The following is a 7,830-nucleotide window of genomic DNA, read 5'->3' on the forward strand; positions in this document are numbered from 1 at the left end:
AGGGAAACATTACAACAGACACTAGTGAAATTCAGGAAATTATAAGAACATACTTTAAAAACCCATATTCCACAAATTTGGAAAATATCAAAAAAAGATGAATTTCTAGATGCATAAAATACAACAAAATTAAACTAAGACAATATAAGTAATTTAAGCAGAATAATAAGAAGCAACAAAATTTAAGTAGTAATAAAAAGTTTGCTAACTAAAAATACCCTGGATGGGTTTATTACTGAATTCTACCTGAACTTCAAAGAAGAATTGACACCGATAGTAATCCAATTATTCCAAGAAGGAAGACACTCACACTCTTTTTATGAAACTGGTGTTACCCTGGTCCAAAAAGCAGATAAAGACACAGCAAACAAAATTATAGAGTGATCTCCCTGATGAAGACATATGCAAAACTACAGTCCCAATATATGAACAACATGAAGCAGACTCAGTAGGTGCTGTGTGCATCTGTGTGTGCATGTGTATGTGCATTTGTGTGTATTAAAAAGAGATCGGGAAGCCCAGATGGATGGGATCCAAATACAGTAGGAGCTACAATTGAGAGGGATATACAGAAATGATATTAAGATATCAAGATACTATATTCATGTATAAAATTCTCAAAAACATTTTGAAACTGAAAACATTACAGAGTTTAAACAGCAGCAACCAAAAAAAAAAAAGATACTGGCAACCTAATTTTGAGCTCATCTCAGAAAGATCATTTGTCAGCACCATATTGTTTGAATTCCATGGATGGTTAAACACATGTAAATCAATGGATGTCATACATCACACAAATAGACTCATAATAGAAACAGCACATTTTATTAGACACAGAATAGCCTTTGACAAAATCCAATATCCCTTGTGATAGGAGTTGCGGAGAGGCCTGTAAGAGAAGGAGCATGACGAGGCAATATAGGACTAACCTATAACCAAATACACTAAATAGAGGAAACTCAAGAGTTCCCACTAAGATGAAGAACAAGTCAAGCTTATCCATTGTCTCCACTGCTCTTCAATGTGTACAGCAGTAAGACAAGAGAAGGAAATAAATGGAACAGAAATATGAAAGAAGATGATACGATTCTTCACATAAAAGACTCTAAAGATTCTGTCAAAATAATCTTAGGCTGACCAGTAATTTCAGGAAATTGAAAGGATACAAAATATCAGTAGCTTTTCTATGAACAAATGGACTGAAAAAGAAATCAGAGAAATAATCCCATTTACAAAAGCCACACACACAAAAAAAAACACACCAGAAAAGCAATGCATAAATAATTCTAAGAAAAGACATCTTCAGTGAAAATTTTAGTACACTTAAGAAAAAAAACTTGAGTGAGACACTAGAAGATGGAAAGCCTTCCCATGCTCACGGATTGGTAGAATTAATATAGAGAAAATTATAATATTTCAAAAATCAATGTAATCCCAAGCAAAATTCCAATGCCATTCTTCACAGACATAGAAAAGCAATCCAGAAATGTACATAACCAAAGCCATCTTGAACAAAAATATACTGCAGAAGATACCAACAGGTCTGGCTCCACTTTATACTATAGGGCCATAGTAATAAAAACAACCTGGAACTGGCTGAATAAATATAATCTGAATAAAATGAAACAGGAAAACATTGAATTAAATGACAATCTAAATCAAATGAACCTAACGAACATCTATAGAACAAGAGACAAATATAATACATAAGAACATATAATATATAAGAACAAATATAAGTCTACAATATGACAGTTTCCCAATTACAAAGAAGAAAAAATTCACTGGAGAACAGAGAGCATCTCTAACAAATGTGTTAGGAAGATTGGGATTCAAAGTGAGAAGAAAGAAACTAGATCCTTCCCTTTCAGAACTGGAGTCTAAATAGATCGGAGACATGAACCTAAGACCTGATCGACCGGAAGTATTACTAGAAACATAGAGTATGTTTCAACTTGTAGGTACAGGTAAAGACTTTCTGAATGAGACCCCAGATACATAGGAAATAAGAGCAACAATCAACTAATAGAATATCACTATAAATATCTCTGTACAGCAGCATACATTACAAAGTAAGTTATTGGGAATAATAGAGAATGGAAAAAAATGTTTGCTGACAGAGGATTCATGTTTAGAAAATACAAAATATCCAAAAATTAGACACTAAGAAAACAAACAACACAATTAAAAGATGAGCTATGGGACTGATCAGAATATTCTCAAAAGAAGAAATACAAAGGGCTAGGAATACTTTAAGAATATGACTCAGTGCATGAGTTGGCTGTTTGAAACCTGGGGCTTATAAAGGGACACTTGGTTCAGCCTGGGAGGAGGGGACTGGACCTGCCTGGACTGAATCTACCAGGTTGATCTCAGTCCTCAGGGGAGTCTTTGCCCTGGAGAAGATGGGAATGGGGGCTGGACTGGGGGGAAGGTGGAGGGTGTGGGAGGGGGGAGAACAAGGGAATCCATGGCTGATATGTAAAATTAAATTATAAAATAAAAAAAGATAAAAAAAGAATACTAAAAAGTCCTAGGTTTCAGGGAAATACAAATTAAAACACAAGGGAAACAAGTATAACAATTCATATGACAGCCTACTATCACACACAACCAACTTAAAAATGTAAGAGAGGACAGGTAGAGGAACAAAAGTTAATGGAAAAATGTGGGGTGATACTGCACATTAATGGATTAAGTTGGGATGGGGGGATGGGAGAGATATTGGGACAACAGGTATCTTAATCCAAACTAAAAATCTATAAAAAGCCTTATGGAAATCCAATAGTTTTTAAGTTAATTGCAAAACACAACTTTAAAAAATAGCGTGATTGGAATTACCCTGCATGTATCCACAGTTCCTCTTTCACATGACATGATTTATTAAGTGAACATCACAGGACAAAGCATGGGTTACCGCCTTTGTATCGCCAGGAGACCCCAGAAGCAACCAAAGTAACAGGGGTTATTGCCATGGCCCTTAGCTGCCCATAACTACATGGCACAACCCTCTTGCTGAGCACTTAACATTCAGCATATGGAGAAATCAGTCTCCAGCTGATAGGAAAACTTTCTCCACGATGTTCAGGTTACACAGTGCTGGAAGGGTTAGACAGGTTGAAGTGGGAGAAAAGACATCAGCGGTTTGACTCAGCACTGGGCACTGAATGCTGAATACCAACCTGCAGGGCAAGTTATGGTCCTGATGCAGTAATAGCATGAGTGTAATGGGCAGCTAAGCACAGGACAGAATTCCATGCCTGATGCAGTAAGTAATGTTCATCAACAGCTGGTGGCTGGGAAGATCGTAGGCCCTGGAGTAGAACCTGCTATTGTTATTTTACTAAAAGACCACACTTTCAAAATGTTCCTGTTTCTTCTTGTGAATGCTGGCTGACTACAGCCTTGGTCAGAGAAACGTCTTTGGCCCTGGACAGCAGTCAATGGTGAAAAGCAGAACTGGTTGAATGCTAAGAACAGGAGACTGAGGGTTCAGCCCTAAACCGGACATCTATATTAACTCCACCATCATTAATGTTTAGGGAGTGCAGAAGAAAAGGAGGTATAAATGGAAGAACTGGAGGATGGGAAGGCAAGCTGGAGGTGCTGTAATCTAGACACGACACAGCTGTCATGGTTTCGAGCTGACAGCGGTTGGGTTTACTACTACAAGACATGTGCAATATCAAGCCAGCCAAAGCCAGCACAGACGGGCGAGGGCTGATTGTTGTGTTTTGAAGGTGTGACCACTGGGAGGTTCCTCAAGTTCCAGTAGGTATCCCCTTACTTTTGTGCATATGGGCATCATGAACTGGCCCTCCTGACAGACACACAATACTGGAAGGCGCATGTCAGGGCAAACATGGGAAAAGTTAGAGGGAGGAAATATGAGATAGATGGGATCGTAGTTCATTGCACGTAAGTATGAAATTCTCAAAAATAAAGAAAAAATTAAAAAATAAATTAAATTTTAAGAGGAAGTATAAAACCATACAATTGTTATAGATATTTCATTCATTGTTCCAAAGTGTGTTCCACAGTCAAGAAACAATATTCCATGCAATAGGAATTTGAAAAAAAACAATGTTACTTGGTGGTGTTTTGACTTTCCTCTCACTTTGGCTATAAGGACATAAAGGAGTTAAGAGACTCTTTAAAGAGGTGTGGGTTTCACTTGCCGACAAACGCAAGCCAGGGAGCCCATGCCTTGTAGAGAGTGTTTCCTCTCCTTACCCGCAGAAGTGAAGGTGCTCCTTGACGACTTCTTCCTGTCGTCACCTGACAGGCTGGGCCATGGATCGCGCTTCAAAACTGCCTGGAACACAAATCCAAGGAACAAAACTTGAATTCTGACCTTTATGAAAACCCCAACTTTCTTTGTAAACTTATTTATTAAAGCTCATCCCTGCACACCTTAAAACCGTTTCTAAACTGTCTCCAGCCAGGCCAACTTCTCTGCTCTCATCACCAGCCACTCAGGTCAAGCTTATCTCCCTACTCCTTCCCAAATTGGATCCTAGGAGATCATGTCCATCATTGGTGTGTTAAATTTGGCTCATGTCTTCTCACTCTCCATTTAGCTGACTTATCTTTTTAGACAAAATCTGTTCACCCCTCAGCCACTAGAGACATTTCCTGTCTTCTGTCTTCACAGTGCTTCCGGACTCATCTTTCCTCCCGTTCCTGCTGAACCCACTGGGTGAGCACTAGTCCCATCAGGATCTGCTTCCCCGGCGAGCATGCGATTTTTCTTGCACACAATTATTTACAAATGGTCTTTTTAAAACTTTATGGCATGCTTTTCTGGAACAAGTTGAATAAGAATTCTGGATTCTGGTTGTCACGCTCGTGTGACACAGCAGCCCCAGCTTTGGTCTCTGTGGTATGAGGGTGAGGGGGTGGATAGAGTGGTGACTGGTTTCGTGAGTCACTCACAGAGAGGTTTTCGCCCTGGAAACTGAATCCACAAAGACACATGAAAGAAAGCAGCCCTTAGAAAAGAGAGGCAAAATAATTTCACAGCAAGTAACTACCTGACAGAAATTCAATGACGTCCTTCCCTCCCTTGGGAAATTAAAATGTCTCCTCGGCCACTGATCAAATAGGACTATAGGTTTATATCTTAGTTGGGAAACAATACATTTTCAAACAAAAGCCAGCTGCTTTGGTGGTGCTTTGTGCCACGTGACATTATACTCATTCTCACAGACAGGGGTGGCTGTGTCAGCCATTCCTTGGCTATGCATTTGGTAATGAGACTTTGTTTTAGAAACAGAATGAAATGAAAGTGATAGTGTATCTGTTCCAAGCAAGAACCCAAGAAATACATGGCTATTTGGTTTCTTGTGGTTTCCATTTGCCAGAAGATAGATACCTCTGGCTAACCTGTGTTGCCAGAAAACAACAACAACAAAATGATGAGAAACCTGTACAACAGAAAAGCATGGCCAAGGTGGCTCAGTCCAGTCTACCAAGTCAGCCACACTAGTTGCTTCAGGAGCTACAGTGAGCTTGCATCAGGTGACCCCACGTGTCTGACTTCAGGATTACTGATCACATGAAGGGCACCAAATTTATCCTGGTCTCTTCTATTGTATTTTAGTGCACATTCATTACAATAGTTTCTCAGATAAGAATAGAAATTATTTACCTACAAGCTAGGTTCCATTCCATCTTCCTCTTGATTTTGTAAATATGTTTTCAACTAGAAAAAAAGGTTGATTTTTTTTCATAATGAAAAAGATAAATCTGAATGATGGCCTTTCCTCAAAGAATGAAGTAACAGGATTATACTAAAAATATATAATCAGCACAGGCAGTTTCAGATCTAAATTTCTATTTCTTGCTTCATAGTAATGCATCAGTATACTCGATTGCCAGAATCATGCTTTGATTTCCTAGAAAAGCCCTACATTTGTTTCTGTCTCCCAATGTGAGCATCATGTGACAGTCCTTAAGAGGAGAAGAGAAACAGTATAAATACAGACAAATTGCAGACCTGTTATACAGAAGCTATTTGCCCTTGGAAAATGATTAAGGTTTTTTTTAGAATTTTTTTTTATTTTTCTGAGCTTCAGGATTTTATTGCAAAGAAGATATTAGGAGTAGCATTTAATTATTTATATAACATGTAGTAGTCTTTTACCAAGTATATGGCAAACAGAAGTGAGCAGTACTATTTGAAAGGTGAAGTTATACTTGTTAACCTCTTATGTTCTATTACATCTTTTAAAAGTAGTTATTAAAATTTAACATGATATTAGTTTAAGGGGTAGAAAGGGGCAAAAGGAGGGCCCATTATAAGCAACAAGAAGGTCTAAGTGGGAAGCTGGGGGAGGTTAAAGTGGCTCAGACATCCTTTCTGGGGCAGCATCAGGGAAGAAAATCAGGATAACTGGACATTGACGTGCATAGCTTCAAGACATTGCTGTATTGCTGGAAAATCAGCAGTAGATTCATGAAAGACTGAGTGTGTTAATATATGCATCATTAGCCAACAATTCTGTTCAGGGAAATAAATTCAAACAGTAGCAATACATTTTGGGGAAAGACGCTTTCACAAAAATACGCATAAAAGTGGAAATAAAAAACATCCATGCCCCTTTAAAAGGAATATACTCACATTATACAATATGGACACCACACTTAAGATGCCTATTTGTTTAGACACATGTTTCATGCATATGGTTTATGGTAATGAACATGTGCATGTTTTTGTAGAACTGTGCACTTATTCAGTGATAAAATATAAACATATCTTAATGTTACATGGTGAAAGAAAAAAATTATATGCTTGTCTTAAGTATGGGACAGAATACCTGTATCTGTATATACAGGTATAAATATATGCACGATAGGATGTTTAAAAAGTCAATGATCTATTTATTTAAAATGCCTTTGACTTATTTATTGCTATTTCACTAATTTTATAATTTTTGTATTTTATTGTATGTATTTATAATAATAGAAAAATAATTTCCTAGAATTGACTTAAACAGAACAAACACAATGATCTATTTAGTGTTTCTCTATACACATTGTACATAGAATAAACATATACACAATTTAGAAAAGTAAGCTTCCAGTATATACACATTTTAGAAAAGTAAGCTTCCAGTAATATAATTAGTTTAACGAATTGAGAACTCTAAACTGATGATGTTTGGTTGGTATTTCTAGTGAGGGATTTAATTGTTTTTAAAATAGATGATCATCAAATATATAGGGAGCCATAAGATTAATGCATTCCTCAGATAGACACAACTGGGAAATATATTCATTAATACTTGTGCATGATAACGGCTCATGGCTAGACCACCGGGAAAGTATATAGCTGCATTAAATATGCAGTGGTCCCTTTAAGTGGACATTTCTATGGACAAAGCACCATCATTGAGGGCATTATGTGTCCAAACTCCACAGAGACATTGTTCACATATGCCATTTCTTCCTATTCTTCTGATACCCTATGTCATGCCATCTGCCTCTCAGTGCAGATTTCCTCAGTATTGATTAGAGGGCCCTGAAGACCACTTCACAAACTCATCCCCAAACAGTAACCTTCTTAGATTCTCATTCTTGTTTTTTGGACAGGGAATAACCTCTGAGAAGTGAGAGGTCTTTTCTGAGCTTGTTTATGGCGTTGGAAGATGACATGTGGTATGCCCACACTTTTATTCACTCGTCTGTTACTCGTCTCCCAAACTAGAACTTTCTGTCATATGGAGACAGATCTGTTCAGGAAGGTAAGGTTCCATCATTAATTCAAATTTGGAGAACCAACCAGACTTCACCTGTGACCTCCTCCCCCGACACACACATGATTGAGTT

Source organism: Peromyscus eremicus, chromosome 3 (genome assembly GCF_949786415.1).
Source record: "Peromyscus eremicus chromosome 3, PerEre_H2_v1, whole genome shotgun sequence".
NCBI classification, from domain to species: Eukaryota; Metazoa; Chordata; class Mammalia; order Rodentia; family Cricetidae; genus Peromyscus; species Peromyscus eremicus.